This window comes from Podarcis liolepis (assembly GCF_965112155.1).
Source record: "Podarcis liolepis genome assembly, chromosome: 6".
Classification (NCBI taxonomy): domain Eukaryota; kingdom Metazoa; phylum Chordata; class Lepidosauria; order Squamata; family Lacertidae; genus Podarcis; species Podarcis liolepis.
In genome coordinates this window covers 59,175,572-59,193,685 of record NC_139559.1, presented here as the reverse complement: position 1 = coordinate 59,193,685, position 18,114 = coordinate 59,175,572, and the positions used below count along the sequence as shown (strand labels likewise).

The following is an 18,114-nucleotide window of genomic DNA, read 5'->3' as shown; positions in this document are numbered from 1 at the left end:
AGTGTGTTCTGGATGAATCTCCTTCCACTATATACCTAAGGTATCTGTGGTATGAACATGAATTACAGTGGTACCTGGTTTTCGAACGTAATCCATTCCGGAAGACCGTTTGACTTCTGAAATGTTTGAAAACTGAGGCGCAAAGGGCAGTCTGCAGAAAACTGAAAAAAATAACACGTACATGCAAGTGGAAGGTGTTTGACTTCTGAGGCGTGTTCAAAAATGGAAGCAATTACTTCCGGGTTTTCGGCATTCGAAAATCGAAACATTCGGCTTCTGAGAGGCTCAAAAATATTATCACCACAGTATACCTCCATTTCTTCATGTCTGAATCTCCTCATTTGCACAAGCTGAACTGAAAAACCCAATACTGTTCTTAATTGTACTTGGTTCAAGCTATTATCACATTATATTGTGATAATAAACAAAGCTTCCAGCTTTGTTCCATATTCATTGAAATTACTAAACACACACACAAAAGAGGAGAGCTTTCTAGCACATTCCTTGTCACATTAGTGGATATAGAAGTCACAGCTGAAAACACTACTAGTGTAGTGTTACTCTAATGTGATAGGATCTACAATTTCTTCTCTGTTAACATGTTTTGATTGCATTAGTAAAGGAATGTTGCCCTTGTTAGGGGGAGTAAATGGTGTACCTCTCAGTTATGCATGGAAAGCTTCCTTGAGGGACATGAATATGGAAATTAGAGAATGGCAAGGGACTATTGATTAGACTGGTTTAGTAGCTGGTGCAGTTGATAGCATCCTATAATCTGAGGACATGTCCAGCTGATTCAAACGGAGGAAATGCCTTATTTTCGTGTATCTGATGAAACTACTCATGGGCACACTTCCACAGCCTATGTTGGTTGCTCACATGGCTGACTATAGCGCTTTTCAGCTGTTGAAAGTGAACGTGACAGGAGCAAGCCTCATTCCCCATTTCAATATCCCCAATGGGACATTTAACCATGTTCAGCCAAATAGGGTTATGTTTAGCACAGAATCAGAGTAGGTTTTGTGGTCCACCTAGCTGACTACCTGCAGAAGGTCATTGCATACATCACTTGAGGATGTTGATGTATTTTGTATAGAGCAGGATGAAGGGAGCTCAGGACCAGGAGCTGAATGTGGCCATCCAGGCCTGCCTCTCTAGTGTTTCAGACTTTCCCTAGGTCTCTCTTCTCCCTAGGCTGTAACCCCCATCAACACTCCTTCATGCCCTCTTCTATCTCTTTTGCTTGGCTGAAATATGCCAATGAACTGTGATAATGTCTCTTCCTTGCCTGGAAGGAGGTTGTGGCAGTGTTTGTGTGTGTGTATGAGAGAGAGAGAGAGAGAGAGAGAGAGAGAGAGAGAGAGAGAGAGAGAGATGTTGGGGGAAGGGTATAGAAACCCATGGCTTTTGCATGGCTGCAACATGCCATGCACATACCATGCAGTACATTCAGATGTAAGAGTCACATTCGTTGATCTACGCACTTTTGCCTCTGGTCCTACCCTCCATGGCATTTCCACAGAAGGGAATTCAGTCCTTGGACTGAAAACAGTTCCCTACCCCCTGGAATAGAGAGGAAACACTATTACTTCACATCACATTGATTGAGTCTTATTAACCATTGTCATGCACAGAGTTACTCAGTACTTACACATCCAAACTTTCTCCTAAAGCTCTTTGTGCTTATCATTATCTAGAAAGTAGTTCTACTTTGAGGTGCATTATGGGGAAAGACAGTGCCATATTTAAGGCAGACTAAGTTTCCCACCGTGTCACTTGCAAAGCCTGAACAGATTTCATAAAGGCATGTGAACCTTGCCGAAGCTAAGTGGGTCTTAGATTGTTCGGCTGCTGAATACACTGTGCACACATTGGGGAGTTCAAGGATGGAAGAAAGATGAGATGCAAATGAGAAAAATGTCCTCCTTCAGTTTGCTTATTGAAATGGCAAACTGGAATGGCAACTATGCATGAAGGAGAAGTTCATTCAGGGCTTATTCACACTTACCTTTCCTCTGCACTTTCCAGGCACTGTCCACGTTTAAAGCTGCAAGTCCAAACAATGCTTTTCTTTCTCTCTTTTGGTCTGGAGCTTTTGCCATGAAAACCCATTCTTTGCCACTGAAACAGAGCAAATGGCAATCGGCCGAAAACCCCAATTTCTATTTGTTGTGCTTTAGCTTTAAAGAGCAGATTTTCACGGGGAAATCTCCAGGGAGGAAAAAAAGATAACTTGGACCTGTGCCAGGAGAGCACAGGACAAAAGTGTGAACAAGACCTTAGTTCACTTTTAAATGTGAATATACCTATTTTGCACTTTACAGAACAATATGTAAACTGAAAAACCACCATAATGCATGCAAAAATGTATATACTAAGGGAAAGTATGTGTACAAAGGCATATATTGGTGAAAATAATATACAAAATGCATTATATTGGGGGAAATAGCTTGCAAAAATGCATATATATTATGGGAAATTTCATGTGAAAACAGATACTGAAATGTAGAAAACTGAACTAATGACTGGGAGAAAAAACAAAACCTGATAGGAACTGAAATGAACAGATTTGCCAATCCCCAATGCCTACAAAGAAATCTATCTGTGAGAAATCTACCCCATTCCATGCCTGACCTCTGGGCCTTGGGCTTCTTGAACCTTAAATACTCCTGTGCTGAACTTTCTGCATGTGCCTTGCAAACATTCACAGGGCAGCAAAGGAACAAAGAATGGGAAGTGACAAGGGAGAAACCCAAATACAGCAAGAGCAAAATGTACAATTAGAAGCAGTGGTGCAGAACTCAGCTTAAGAGTACAAGCTGCTGCGTGAGAATGGCCGGTCTCCAATATAGTCCAGGGACTATCAAGCAAGTACCCTCTTTGAGAAGGAAAGAAATCGTTTGCCCTCATAATTGGTATGCTAGAGCTCCCTTTCAGATATAGCTTAATTCTCTACCAATGTTTTATATTCATAGACTACATCATGTCAGCGTAGAGTTGCTAGCTCAGGACACTCTGGAATGACACAGGAGGCTGCAACTGTCTGATAACGTAATGCATGTAGGGATGAATAAGAATATATTACATCAGGAAAATGCTGCAGGGAATTCTGGGATGGCCATCTTACTTAGAGCAGGGGAAGAGTGCAAGCAACATGAATAACAACAGAGAAAGGCAAGAGTTGCAGATTTCTGTGGCCTGGCTTCATTCAAATGCTTTTCATACTTTACCAATAAACCTCCTATTTGTCCGGGAATTACTTCCCCTATCTGTTAACAATATGTTTTGTAAAATGTTGAATGGAAGGAAAGCAGAATCACTCTCGGGTGCTGATAATGCTGCTATGATTGGGGGGAAATGGCAGTTTTTTGTTAGCTGTCCGTTTATCTAGGGTCATATTCACTTTCAAGATAGTGCAAAGACTGCCTGCAATAGTGGCCTGACTACTAATAACTCAGCTCAAGGACAGCACCCACTGGTGATTTTTAAATTATTTCATTGAGGCCAGGCTCTCCATTGTCTGGTGGGGCTTGGCCATATCTAAATAGAGAGAGCTGACTTGGGATGCAGCAAACAGAGACATGTGGGAAACTATGGTTTGTTCTTTGGCTTTTCACAGCATACAATACTTTAGTTTTTAATTTACCACTGTACACCAGGTGCATCCTTTCTTCTCAGCTATTTGGAATCCATGTAATGTGTGATACTCCATTTTTATAAAACAATCTACTACAAACCACTTTTACCAGGCACAGTCATACTGATCCATATGTGCAGATGATTGGAGCAGAACCTTGCAGCACAAACAAACAAAAAACACACATAAAATAATTTCAGAATAAATTAATATTATCTCACCTGTCGCAAGGGTGATGGGGAGGCTAATTTCTAACCATTTCTCTTTCTAAAAGCCAAAGTGAAGCACCAGACAAAATGAGCTCTTGCAATTCAGAGGAAGTGAAATATCTGTCAGGTTATTGATTCGAATCTAGTTGTAGACACTGTAAACTGACTTGTAACCCAAGAAGGGTACGCTATAAATAGAACGGCTGTCTCATTAGTTAAGTGAGGAGCAAACAGCAATGGAATGTGAAAGGAGGGTGAAAAGAAGGGAGGATGGAGGCGGGCAGAAGGTGGGGAGAGCATGCTAAAGATGTTACATCTGGTGCCTTGAACGAGATCAAAATGGAATCTGTAATATCAGATCCTTGGTAACCTGCAGGCCAACAGGAACTAAATTATTTAAGCAGCCTGCTCAGTGTAAAAAAATTAGTGGAATTAAACATGGAAATGTCCAACTAGGTCAAGCTGAACATTCCTCCTTCTGTCAGATGTTGCATAAAATATTTCACCTGCTGATATACTTAAACCTATACTACAATTTCAACACAAATTGTCTTATATTCAGTTCTTCTGTGAATAAATGAGTGGCATCTTATGATACATACAGCACAATCCCTTGCATGTTTTCTTGGAAGCCGGATTCTCTGAGCTGATGTCTCTGAGTCAATGAATTGGGAGGAATTCAACATAGCACTCTGGCAATCACTCTGGCAATGCGGGGATTGCAGCTTTCTAAACAAAATGGTCCTCCTACCATGTGCTGTTCTGGGGAGTGGTTTCCTGACCCCCCCCCCTAAGCCAGTTTGGAAGGCATACAGGGGGACGTGAGGGGGGAAAGCCCAATTTGCCTAGGGGAACTACTTGCACTGCTTCCATGAGTAGGACTCACTAGTTGAATTTGGCCCTGTGTATTTATTTCTTCATTTTCTTCAGCCATGCTCCTGAAAGTGGCATGTAGTGCTTTGAGGAGTCCTTTGCTGCTTCAGTTCTTTCAACATCAGTTGTACTAGGATTAAGGAAGAAAAGCTGAGGCGATGCAACACCATGTACAGTCACAAAGATCCAGGAAGGTTATGCTACATGGGAGTCTGTTTTAAGGGCTTCCATATTCTGTTCCTACATAGAAGTGCTGCTGCCTACATTAGGATTGAGATCTACGCTTTAAAACTCTGAGACACTCATGACAGAGTAACCTGGTAAAGCAGCTTACACAGTACTTGGGGGGGGGGCATTCATTGCTCCACCTGCCAATCTCCATGATGGGACCTTTCAAAGCACTCTCCTAGCTCAGGTGGCAAGAGACAGCCACTCCCTCACCCAAGCTGGAATAGCAGAGCCCTTTGAAAGAGTGTTGGACCAGCTTTTGGCCTATATAAACTGCCTCTTCTTAAAGCAACAGAGACAGCGCTTTGAATGAGACTGTGTGACATTCTCATGTAGCATGGTGCCAAGATGCATTTTGGCACAGCCCCCAGCAAATGTGGATTGAGACTTTTTAAAAAAGCTAAAGAAGCAATAAGGAACAGTCAGTCTTCTCACTCCATTAGCCCAAGGATTTGGGGAAAATATATCCCAGCTCCTTCAATTTTGGGGCCGCTTTTTTTCATCCCATGGTCTAAGACTGGTAGACAACATTTGAGCTGAAAATTTTGGCTCAGCACTGGATATACTGAAAGTGGGGGGGGGGGGGATGGGGACCTTGTATGGGATTACATCTCCTGTAATTATGCTTACATATGAAAGAAGTGGACCATTTCTTTCTCACCAGTTATTAATCAAAAATAGAAGCAAAATCTGTGTTTATTATTTGCATAAATCTGGCGTCCTTCCCTCTCCCCATCCCACTTGGCTTTCTTCACACTTTTCCATCTGACCTGGTTATTCCCATATCCCCCATTTAGCCGGCTACATTGTTGGGTTTAACCAGCCTTGCCCAATAAATAATAGAAAGTTCTCCTGCTTGAATGACCCCACAACAAACAGCATAGAAGCACTGTGTCACAATGCATCTGGATATCTGGGCGCCAGGTGACAGCTATGCATTTTGCCCAATCCCTGCTTATAGGGCTGGGAATTTGTGGTCTCGGAGAAATGCATTTGGTGTGAAAACATGTGCTATTTTCAGAAGATTGTGTCAGAACCAACAGGAAGATGTTTTGTATGTGTGTGTTTACATTTAATGCAAATTATAGCAGCACAAGCCTCTTTTATTGTTGCATGAAAAGCTTTCAAAATCTGCTTTCATTTGCTACTATATTTAAATTTCAAAAGCTTCAGCGTGCTAAAGATTTTCCTTTTGTGCATCTCCATGGCATTGGAAAAGAGACAAAGCAGAGATACTGCCTGTATGCATTGGACCAATCAGAGACTATGTATAACTGGCCCAACAGTTGCTGGTGGTGATACTAATGGGGAGAGGGGTGTGATGAGCTTGGGCTGAAACCACGGACAGGTGTAAGCTGAAAGCCCATTCCTGTCTTTTATAATTTGAACATTATGTTCTTATAATAAATCACTGATACAATCATTTATCAAATGTTGTTGTTATTCCAGACTCCCATTCCACCCACTACTACTCCTATGTTTTATCTGCTACTCTTAAAACTGCCATTCACTAAACCCTTGACAGACTGATTCCTTGATAGAATGAAACCAATCATTCTTTGATAAAATGACCCCAATCTAGCTGAACTGTAGCAGCGCATTACACTTGTGGCAAAGCCTCTGCCCTCTGTTATGCTCACTGAGCTCCACTTTTTTCTGATGTAGGAGCTGCATACACAGGAAAAACCTGACCATATAACAGGAAAGTACTTGCCTACAGATACTGCCTCAAGTTTTTCGCATCTTCTAACCAACTGATGGATGCCCAGTCTCTATCTCCATGTGTGATCCTTACAGCTACTATTCCCAGGTTACATCTGCTGTTCATTTTGGAATGTAGTTTATCCATCAGTGCTCTGTATGTTTGGACACCTCTTAAGATATAGTCATGAAATTGGGCACAATGGTTCCTGAGATTGCCGAGCAAGTTTTTGCCTATTTTTGATACCACCGGACCCTCTATGTGTCCCTATTTTCCAGGGACATCCCTGATTTAGAGTTCGAATCCCTGCAACAGGGTGAGCGCCCGTTGCTCTGTCCCAGCTCCTGCCAACCTAGCAGTTCGAAAGCATGCCAGTGCAAGTAGATAAACAGGCAAGTAGATAAATACAGTGGGAAGGTAAATGACATTTCTGTGCGTTCTGGTTTCCGTCACGGTGTTCTGTTGTGCCAGAAGCGGTTTAGTCATGCTGGCCACATGACTCGGAAAGCTGTCTGTAGACAAACAGACCTGAAAGCAAGATGAGCACCACAGCCCCATAGTCATCTTTGAATGGACTTAATCGTCCAGAGGTCCTTTACCTTTACCTGTACCAGTGTGTATAGAAAATTGACCTGTACAAAGAATTAACTTACTGTGAAGGTTTATGCGCCAAGAATTGGTATTAATGCATAACTAATTAAGCACCCCAAGGGGCCATATTCACATTCAAGTATTTACATTCGTAAGTTTTATATCCAGTTATAAGGATGAAGAAATGGGATTTGATATTTTGAAGTTATTCTGCAAACTTATTTCTTCAGATGGGTCATTTACAGTGTGCTTAAGTCCCGACTTCCACTGCACTACCCTGTGGTCTATAACAATGATGAACTGTACACACTGGAATGCCAGACCTTGTCAAACTGCAGGCTTTTATGTTGGTTGTTTGACTTGGCTAAGTATATGGCTGCGACACTACATGGTATTTCTGCTTTTTAGTCTAATGGGAATAGCCTGGATTGTTTTCACCTGCCACAAGGAGCAAATGTCAACACGGTGTATTCAGGGGAAAAAACAGCATCTCAACACTAGGAACATAGTGCTGATTTGACAATTGGCATTAGATTCTCAAACACTGTCCTTGCAGCAGGTGGCTTGGAATATGTGAGCATTTGTTTTTAATTGTCAGTGGACTGACCTACATTCTAGCTGTCCCCCTCCAGTCTATGATAACAGTTTTAATCTACACGTGCATTTAAGTAACATTGCACAACAAAACGCCTTCAAGAGAGGCTCTGTAAGTTAAATTCCTCCGTATTCTTAGGTCATGTCTTGCCAACATTCAGTGTAGGAACCATTTCATTAGTTTTGCTGCCCGACATGTAAAACACTAAAGACAAATTTATCAGCAGCATCTTTGTAGGATATGTCTGCCTCAACACTGACCTATAATCAAGAAAGATTGGAATTTTGGCATTTGCTAGCTGTTTAAAACCTCTCTTTTGATGATAAAGTGGAGAAAGTTGAAAGCCCTCATTTGTGCTTTGATCTAATAAAGAATGTAATTCCAATAGCCAGCTAGTGACTAAACTCTCCCCCCACTGCCCCCCACTTTTCTAGACAGCTTTTAAGGCATTGTATAATAAAATAGATACTATCTTGTGATGTATTGAATGACCCTTCTGAAACACAGAACATTCAAAATAACAGCTAAATGTTTCAAATCAATGATACAAGGAAATTGAGGTGGGCTGGAAAACAATATTTTCTATCCTCTTTTGTGGTCATCGTGTTGTTGTTTTAAAAGCAGTTATTTGACTACACACACTCCAGGCCTGAAGTAGCCCAGAATTTAATTTACTGAGTTATTAACTAGTGCTTGAGCATGATAAGAGCCTGTGCCCAAGAATGAAGCCATATTAAATATGAATATGAATTGTTAATACTTCATTATTCAACTTATGCCTGTTAGCTCAATTGGTATCTATTTCCTTCTGCCCTGGGGTGATTTATTTGTTACCAACAACCATTTGTCTGGTGGGTGGCAATTGAAATAGCACTCATTGGGCCATATGAAAAGCAATTTCTTAAGCATTCCTAGTGCTGGAATTGGAAATGTTTCATTGATAAAGTCAGGCTGTACATTCCTAATGAACATTCCATTCCAGAGGCAGTGTGCAAATGAAGGCCAGGAGTGGGGAAACTGTGCCTTCCAGGTGTTGTTAGAATCAAGCTCAGCTGGTATGGTCAAGTTCCCAATATCTGTTCTAAGAACAAGGTATTTCATGGGTGCTCCAGACCAGCTTCCCTCACCTGTGGCCCTCCAGATGTTTTGGATTATAATTCTCATCTTCTCTGACAATAAAACATCTGGGGGGCATGGCTGCCTTGGCACGGACAGCTTTGCTCTATAGAATGAGTATTCATGAGGGTGAATCACCATCACAGTGCCAGGCTGTGCCTTAGCCTATGCACACTCATTTGAATACACAAACACACCTACCTCACTCTCCACATAATCAGCCAGCCTGATCTTCAAAAGTTTCTGACGATACTGAGAGAGAGCCCCATGCATATAAGATGTGCATGAGCTGGAGCCTGCCATAGCAAGGCAAAACTCAAATGTGCATTCTACACAGATCAAATGTCAGAAAAGAGCTATTTGTTAAAAACTGCTCTTTTTGGTTCCAGACAAAATATGTGAACATGTCCTTTTTCTTCGCTTTCTCCCCCTCCCCTGCCCACTTCCCTTTTCTTTGCAGAATATCCATATGTGTGAAGACACTCTGGTTGCAGACATCATAGGATTTTGGTCATCGCTTCATAACTGATGTTCTTTCGGTTGACTTTGGGCTATATTTCTAGAATTTGGAAGAGCTCTGAATGTTTGGTAACATCAACTGTGGTAGCCAGCATCACACGGAATTGCAGCAGGTAGGCAATTATGTAACATGAGGTATTGTGATTTTATATATATATAATATTGCTGCTTGGTTGTCTCTTTCCACATTCTGTTATTTTAGTGTTATGCTGCATTTCACAGTGAAAGTTGCCATTTTTGTTGAGTGCAACAATGTCTATGGAAAAGAAAATCTAATCTACTTTGTGTTCATTTTTCCCTATCTACTTGCATTCATTGTCTTCCAAATCTGATGCTGTCTTAGGAGTGGTGAAAGGAATGAAAATCCATTGCTCAGACAATTTTATTGTTGCTGCTATGGCATGCATCTCTGACAGATATATGAAGAAAGCAAAGGGTTACTATCAGTTTGCTTCAGCGGCCTGTGTGTAAGCATTTTGTCATTTACTGAACTATTTTTCGCTAAAAGAGAAATGAAATTATCACAATGCTTAGTGCTACTCACATAATAAAAAATTGTGAATTATTTACATACACAGTACCAGTCATTTGCAGTAATAATATGCATTGCACAGTTCATGAAATGCCTGTTTCTTCCTATGTGGATTCCTATGTGGATTTGGGAAACCCATTCCTTCAATACCAAATAAATGTTGAGAATCTAGATGAATATGCACAGGAAAAAATGTGGACTGTTTGTCATATGAAGTATATAGTTTTGGACCCTATAATGTTATCTGAGCTTTTGCTTGAAAATGAATTTATGTAACTTACAAAGTGTTCATACTTGTAAAGTAATAGTTACTAAGTTAACACCTGTAACTTTTCTGGACTTTTAAAGTGATGATTTTAAAGTATGCCACTTTCTTATTGCTTTCTTGTTAAAAGCTATTTGATATTTGAAAATGACTAGGGCATTTGCAATCATTATTGACTTTATTTTGCATATAAGCCCAGGGGTAGCCCTAGCTTTCAGTCTAACCTGCTTTGTCACACAGTTAATAAGGAGATTAGTGCAGTTGGATAAACAGAGGGGTTTTTTTGTTTTTGTAAAGCTAGTTTCACTTGGGCTTTAAGCCTAGCAGCAGATGTGTTTAAAATGCTGTTTGGGCAACTGAAAAGGAGGGCATGTGTTCAATGGCATGTAGAACAAAGTTCAACCCTCAATGGAGTTTGTTGGTATTTCTTATGCTACTATCCACAGAAAAAATGACCCTAAGGCTACACCATAGTGCATGAGAATGATTGACAAGTCTGCAATTAAAATGCAGGAGATGCTTTTTGACCGGCATGCAAGATCTCTGTCTTGACCTTTGAACAACCCCTGATATTTTAGCATTAAATGTGCAGCACTCAAACTATAGTTATACTTGGTTTCTGAATAAAGTGTACATCATGGAGTAGTTGAGTAAGTGGTCAGGTGTGTTATCTCTGAACTGCTGGTTCCCCATATGAATTCAAGTATAGAAATCAAAGTTAATTTTCTGAAGGGTTTGGTATGATAGTTAAAAGCCAGGAGACTGGGGGATTAAGAAGGAAGAGTCGAAGAGACTAAACACACTGATTAAAGTCTCATGCTGCTCATCTATTTATGTGATTCATTCGGGGGTTTTTAATGTCTACCCCACCTTATTTTTCCACCAGTCTATCTGGATTCCTGTTGCTTTAGCATAAATCACTACAGTGGCCTGAGCTGGCACCCTGAGGACTGATTGTAGCTAATTCATGCCATTTAATCTTAGACATTCAGGACATCATGCAAACCAGTCATACGGTCAAAATAGAGTTTTAATTAACATTTGTGTTTGAGATAATGGGCATGGGCTAATGGGGTGTGTGTATATGTGCTGGTGAAAAATCTAGATAATCAAGATAGTAAAGCTGTACATTGTGTGTGTGTGTGTGTGTGTGTGTGTGTTTCTGCAATATTTTAAATAATTCTGTAGAATTTATTAGCTGAGACATAACTGCAAGAGGAAATGACAATTGCTCTTCATGACTTTTCTCTCGGCTCTTAACCCACTGACTTCAATACTTTTTTTTTTATCTTGTCTGTTTTCAGAATATGCTATATTCAGGCATGTACCAGGGTCACACAATTAGAGGAAATATATATATATATAATGTTCCTTATTTTGTCTCCTGGAAGATCTTCAAAATTTATTCAGATCTCTTTCTCCCCCCCCCCATGTTATATAATTATCCTGTGTCCATTAGGCTGGCTGTGATCCATCTTTCTTTTCTAGGAGATAGCCAGGAGGTGCTGAAAATAGATAACTCAGCTGTAGTATAAAGTATTCAGTATAAAGCTGGTGAAATAGACCAGAAAAGTCTTCCCCTTGTGAGAACTTGGTTGTCTAAGAAGACTGGGCCTCCTTACAAGTACACTGCATTACCTGGAAAGGACTTGGGATTCTTGCTTTGTTGAAGTCCTTCAGGGAACGTAGAAACTGCTTATGGCACATCTGTCAAGCCAAAGTCTTTACTCGTTTTTTTCTAACAGCTTGAAAAAGTTCCTGCTGCAGTACCAGGCCATCTGCGAGCCTCTACTGCTTTGGGCTTTTATACCTGTAGCCTCTGCAGTTGTAACAAAACTGCAGCTCTTGTCTTCTAACTTCTCAGCCTTTCATCGTGATGCCATTGCACGGGATGTATAGTTAATCATATGAGAGCTCATCAACTCTCAAATTTCCTGCTACTCAGAGAAGCTTCGCTGTCCTGGCATAGATACATGTTCACATGCTTTTTTTTTTTTATAAACACCCCACTAAGCCTTCAAACATAGAACACATGTCCAACCCACAAACACATCAACACCATACATAAGAAAAAGAAAACAAAAGAATAAGAAAAAGCAAAACCCTTCACAACCTTTCTGTATAACCCATTGGACCTCCTCACATCTCCCCCACCCTGTGTTCTCAACAATAAAGATTATCAGCAAATTGTTACCTTGTGTCATACCTTATTTAATGCTTCTCAAATGTTAAGTTTCTTAGCTTAAAATAATTATTATCAATTAATTGTAACTTAAATTTACCATAAATTTACTGGAACCATTTTTTCTAAATCGCGCAATTTCTTAAGATTCATACAACTTAAACTGTTTTTGTAAATAGTCTTTAAATTTTTTCCAGTCCTCTTCCATTGTTTCTTCTCCCAAATCTCGGATTCTGCCAGTCATTTCCGCCAGTTCCATATAGTCCATCAATTCCATCTGCCATTCTTCCAGTGTGGGCAAATCTTGTGTCTTCCAATACTTTGCGATAAGTATCCTTGCTGCTGTGGTCGCATACATAAAAAAAGTTCTATCTTTTTTCAACACTTTCTGGCCGACGATGCCCAAGAGGAAGGCCTCTGGTTTCTTAGTGAAGGTATATTTAAATACCTTTTTTAACTCATTATAGATCATTTCCCAGAAAGCCTTCACTTTTGGACAGGTCCACCAGAGATGGAAAAATGTTCCTTCAGCCTCCTTACATTTCCAACATTTATTATCAGACAGGTGATATATTTTTGCTAGCTTGACTGGGGTCATGTACCACCTATATATCATTTTCATAATATTCTCCTTCAAGGCATTACATGCCATGAATTTTATTCCGGTGGATACATGTTCACATGCTTTTAAGGCACAGCATGCCAGGGAGGAATTCAGCAAATGACCTGCATGCAGCTTTATGGCATAATAAGTTACACTCATTTCCCCCTTGCCTGGGTAGGGACTGCAGCACACTGACAGAGCCATGCTTTGCGTGCAGAGTGTCCCAGGTTCGGTGCCTGACATCTGCACCTAAAGGGATCAAAGCAGTAAGCAATGAGAAGCATCTCTCCTTGAGACTTCGAAGCCAGTCAGAGCTGGCAAATCTGGGCTAGATGGACAAATAACCTGACCTAATAAAAAGCAACTTTCCATGAACCTTATAGAGGCTTTTAGGGAACCTGAAATGGTTTGAGTGGCTGCAAACTACTAGTCCAGTTGCAGAGAGGTAGGGACACGGGTGGCGCTGTGGGTTAAACCACAGAGCCTAGGACTTGCCGATCAGAAGGTCGGCGGTTCGAATCCCCGCGACAGAGTGAGCTCCCGTTGCTTGGTCCCTGCTCCTGCCAACCTAGCAGTTCAAAAGCACGTCAAAATGCAAGTAGATAAATAGGTACCGCTCCAGTGGGAAGGTGAACGGCGTTTCTGTGCGCTGCTCTGGTTCGCCAGAAGCGGCTTAGTCATGCTGGCCACATGACCCGGAAGCTGTCTGCAGACAAACGCCGGCTCCCTTTGCCTGTAAAGCAAGATGAGCGCTGCAACCCCAGAGTCATCTACGACTGGACCTAATAGTCAGGGGTCCCTTTACCTTTACCCTTTAGTGATATGGTATACTGAAAGGGATGAGTTTTCTGCAAGCGGCAGGAGGAAACGAAAGAGAGGATTTGTGTGATGTGTTGTTTGCTGAGACTTACTTGTGTTGTGCCCTTTAGAGTTTCAGGAGGACTAGAGGCTGAGTTGCAACACCCCTAAATGAAAGGACAAATGGTTGATTCCACTTCCTATTCTTTTTAAAATATCCTGGGGACTATTAGGGGCAGAAAAGGATAAAGCCAAAAAGCTCAGAGGGACTATTGGTATTGAATGAAGCTCCCCAGTATAGCTGCAACAACCGACAGCTGAATAATCACTAACCAGACCCTCTACTATAGCTTCACAGTCACAGAGCTTTAGTTAACATCAAGATTGTCTATTTTTTAACTTACTTAATGAAGGCTTCTCCTGGTGTGGTGGTTACTGTCTGCCTGAAGCACTTGGGCAGCTCATTGTACAAAACACCTAAATATGCAGCTGGGTATCATCATGATTTGGCTTCTCAGTAGCAACTACACCACTGGGAAACATATGACCCTAAGAGGCATTTTGCATGTGACTGCTCTTCCGTTCTAGCATTCTCTACTCCAATATATTCACCAAAGAATGAGCCCGGTCTTCTGTTGGACAGGATTAATCAAATTAGGATGTACTGTACATTTGTACAGTGGTACCTCGGGTTACAGATGCTTCAGGTTACAGACGCTTCAGGTTACAGACTCCACTAACCCAAAAATAGTATCTCAGGTTAAGAACTTTGCTTCAGGATGAGAACAGAAATCGTGCTCCGGCGGCCCAGCGGCAGTGGCATCAGGAGGCCCCATTAGCTAAAGTGGTGCTTCAGGTTAAGAACAGTTTCAGGTTAAGAACGGACCTCTGGAACGAATTAAGTACTTAACCCGAGGTACCACTGTACAAGCTTCAACTCTTCCTACTTAACAATCTGAACTTTTCCCCAACCAATCTGATAGATTTATCACTGTCTCTGCTTCATTAGTGTAAGTTCCTAAGGTAGCCTGGATTGAGCTTCCCACCCTGTTGGGTCTCTGGAAGTTCTATCTTTGGGTGGACTAGAAACAGACACATACTGTCTTTGGTCAATTCATGTTCTAAGGCACCGTGCAGTGTGCAGCCTGCCATTTCACACATGACAGCTGCCGTGGTGTATTTTGAGCCATTGATAACACATTGTCAGGCAATGATGTTCTGTCTAATATATCTTTAATTGAAGCTGTATACACACTAATCCATTTGTAGCATAAAAATGTAGGCTCCCCGGCTCCCATCTGCAATTGTTTGTGCTTGTCCTCAACGTGCTGCTTTCAATCTAGATCAATTTTAGACACTGCTGTCCTCAAGGGTGGTTGTGGTTACTTGATACACATTTGAAAGACCTTGGCTTGATTGGGTTATCCATGCCTTTTCTTCCCTGGAGATGTCCCAGGCGAGTGAAGAAGGAAGTGATGATTGCGATCTTGATATACGTCCTCCCCATAATGTCATTGGGTACACCCCCATAACTGAAACTATGATACAACTTTGGACATATTGTGCAGAATCAACCTGCAATGAGCTTTCCATTTTGGAATGAAACCAGTTTCTCAAGAAATACTTTTAAGGGGGCAAAAAATATGCAGAACACCAAGAATGTCTTTGGACTATGTATAGAGAGAAAAACACAAGGAACTGGTCTCTGTTGATTCTAGAATAAAATGCTGTGTGTATGCAGCCCATAAAACAAAACAAAAAAGCAGTCTTTGCTCTTCAGTCAGTGGAGGGCTGGCCAATGTAGGATAAATGAATAAATGCTATAGCAGCATGAAACAATGTGGAATATTGGGGAGAGATGTCTTGGCAGCAGTGATCCTTTTCATGGGAACCCCTCCTGTGTTCCATTTTCCAAATGCTACTACAATCCATGGTTACTCAACTTGCCCAGTTCTCTTCAGGGTGTTTTGTTTTGTTTTGTTTTGTTTTGTTTTGTTTAAATGTGTTTATATTTCTGCAAACCTTCGGGTTTCCCTGAGCAGGTTTCTCAACAACCCTATTTTGGCTGCAATCCTGTTGGCACTCAACGCAAGAGTTTACTATTAGGAGTGATATTATGCCTGGAATATTCATAATGCATATACCAGTGGATGCTGTGGCTGGAAGAGCTGCTTACCTTGTAGGTAGCATAATGCTAACTACTTTACAATGACTTGTTATGGGGTTTTATTTTAATTGTTGTTAAGCCACTCTGAGCAGAGACAACGCATTGTAAGGGCGGAATATAAATCTTTTGAGAGATTTACACACACACACTCCATGCTGATATGAAATGAAAGATTGTGTTTTAATTTATTTTTGCACAGTTCAGCATATAAGTATTGGAGCAGGGGATATAAGACAAATGCTTTCTGTAAAGTGGCCATTCAGATTCATTACAAACTGGGGACCTGGGACCAGCTGACATAATAGTAGTCCTGCTTTCAGCCAACATGGACCACAGTTGTTAAGAGTGTTTAATGTAAAATAATTGTCCGTGACTGGTCTGGAAGGCGAATCCTCTGATAAGAAATGACTCCCACTAAGCCGAGAGCTTGATAGAGGGAATGCCAATTGATTATATTGTTACAATCTCTTGCTCTGTCAATGATAATTAGTGTCAGTAATTGCTGGAGGGTAGACCAGTACCGGTCAAGACTCCTGCCATCTTTAGGAAATAAATCTATAATGGTTAAACTTTCTGTACTGGATTTTTTTGTGACGTATGCAATGCAGATCAAGTTAAGTAAAAGGCTCCTATCATATGCTCTAGTGACCATAATAAAGTACAGGCTATAGTAATATAACTGTGTAAGACTAGGGACTGCACTCATGCCCGTGCTGTTCACCCTTCCCTGCTACCTCACCCCACTCAGATTAATCCCCTAGAGCAGTCTTTCTCAACCTTAGAGCCCCAGATATTGTTGGAATACAACTCCCATCATCCCTAGCTAGAGGACAAGTAGATGATGGAAGTTGTAGTCCAACAACATCTGAGGACCCAAGGTTGCAAAAGGCTGCACTAGAGCTTTTCCCTCTCACTCCATGCAGCTACTTAGGTCACTTCCCACCTTCCCAACACAATTTCTGAAGCCACAACTCTTCTCTATTTTGTAGTTCTGCTTTGTGCCCATTTTCACTTCACCCACATGCCCATGTCTCCCCTGCCACTCCTTTTGTGCAACCCCACATGCCCACAAACCAGTGGTAACCTCCTGCATCTTCCTCCTCCCACACATTGCAACTGCTACGAGGGTTGTTCATTAAAGATTTCCCCTGACCCACTTCCGGTAATTGTAGAAGGATAAAATTGCACATGTATAATGATACATCTCTCCATAGGTAGCATGGTAATTTGTATCTCTGAACTCCTAGCAGTTTCTCTGTTACGGGTGCTAATGTGGAGTAACCTCTGATAATGGAACCAGTTGAATGCAGAGCGGTTATCAGGTTCCTGTACTTGAAAGGGCACACACCACGGGAGACGTTCAATGAGATAAAAGGGACTTATAGGGAGGATTCACTATAATATGACGTAGTCAAGCACTGGCATTGTCAGATCAAGTGTGGTCAGACTTCGGTGGAATAGCTCCCATTCCTGGGTGACCACAGTCTACCATTGATGAAGACACCATCCGGCAAGTGGAGGCGGCCATTTTGGAGGATTGGCACATAACTGTTCACCAACTAGCTGCAGATGTCAAGATCAGTGTGGGCTCTGTAGAAAAAAACATCCATGACCATTTGCACATGGGAAAAGTGTCTGCACTGTGGGTTCCCTGGCTGCTGATGTCTTTCCAGAAGCAGGAATGAGTCACATGTTCAAGGGCTCTTTTGGCCATGTGTCACGAAAACCATGATGACTTCTTCGCCAGACTAATTACTCAGGACAAAACATGGGTCCATCATTATGACTCAGAGACTATTTCCCAGTCCAAACAATGGAAGTACTCTGTCACACCACCTCCAAAGTAGGCACGTGTCCAACCGTCAATGGGCAAGGTCATGCTCACGATCTTTTGGGACCAGCGCGGAGTAGTGATGATGGATTTCCTGGCAAAGGGTACCACAATTCCTGGGACATGCTATGCTTCACTGCTGCAGAAATTGCGGAAGGCCATCGAAATTGAGAGGCGTGGTATGCTGACCAAAGGTGTCTGCCCCCTGCAGGATAATGCCCCGGTTCACAACTCACATGTTGCTCAGATGGAAGCACAGTCCTGT

The 18,114-nt window shown here is 41.6% G+C and overlaps 1 protein-coding gene across 6 annotated transcripts in view; it reads left to right on the top strand.

Moving 5' to 3' along the window:
- The window catches only part of DAB1 (DAB adaptor protein 1), a 573,658-nt gene that overhangs the window by 167,451 nt on the left and 388,093 nt on the right, over positions 1-18,114 (top strand). For all 6 annotated transcript variants that reach the window (XM_083510312.1, XM_083510306.1, XM_083510307.1 and 3 more), the window contains one exon: positions 9,412-9,583. The gene's annotated coding sequence lies outside the window, so the exon portion shown is untranslated. The remainder of the gene's footprint in view (positions 1-9,411; positions 9,584-18,114) is intronic.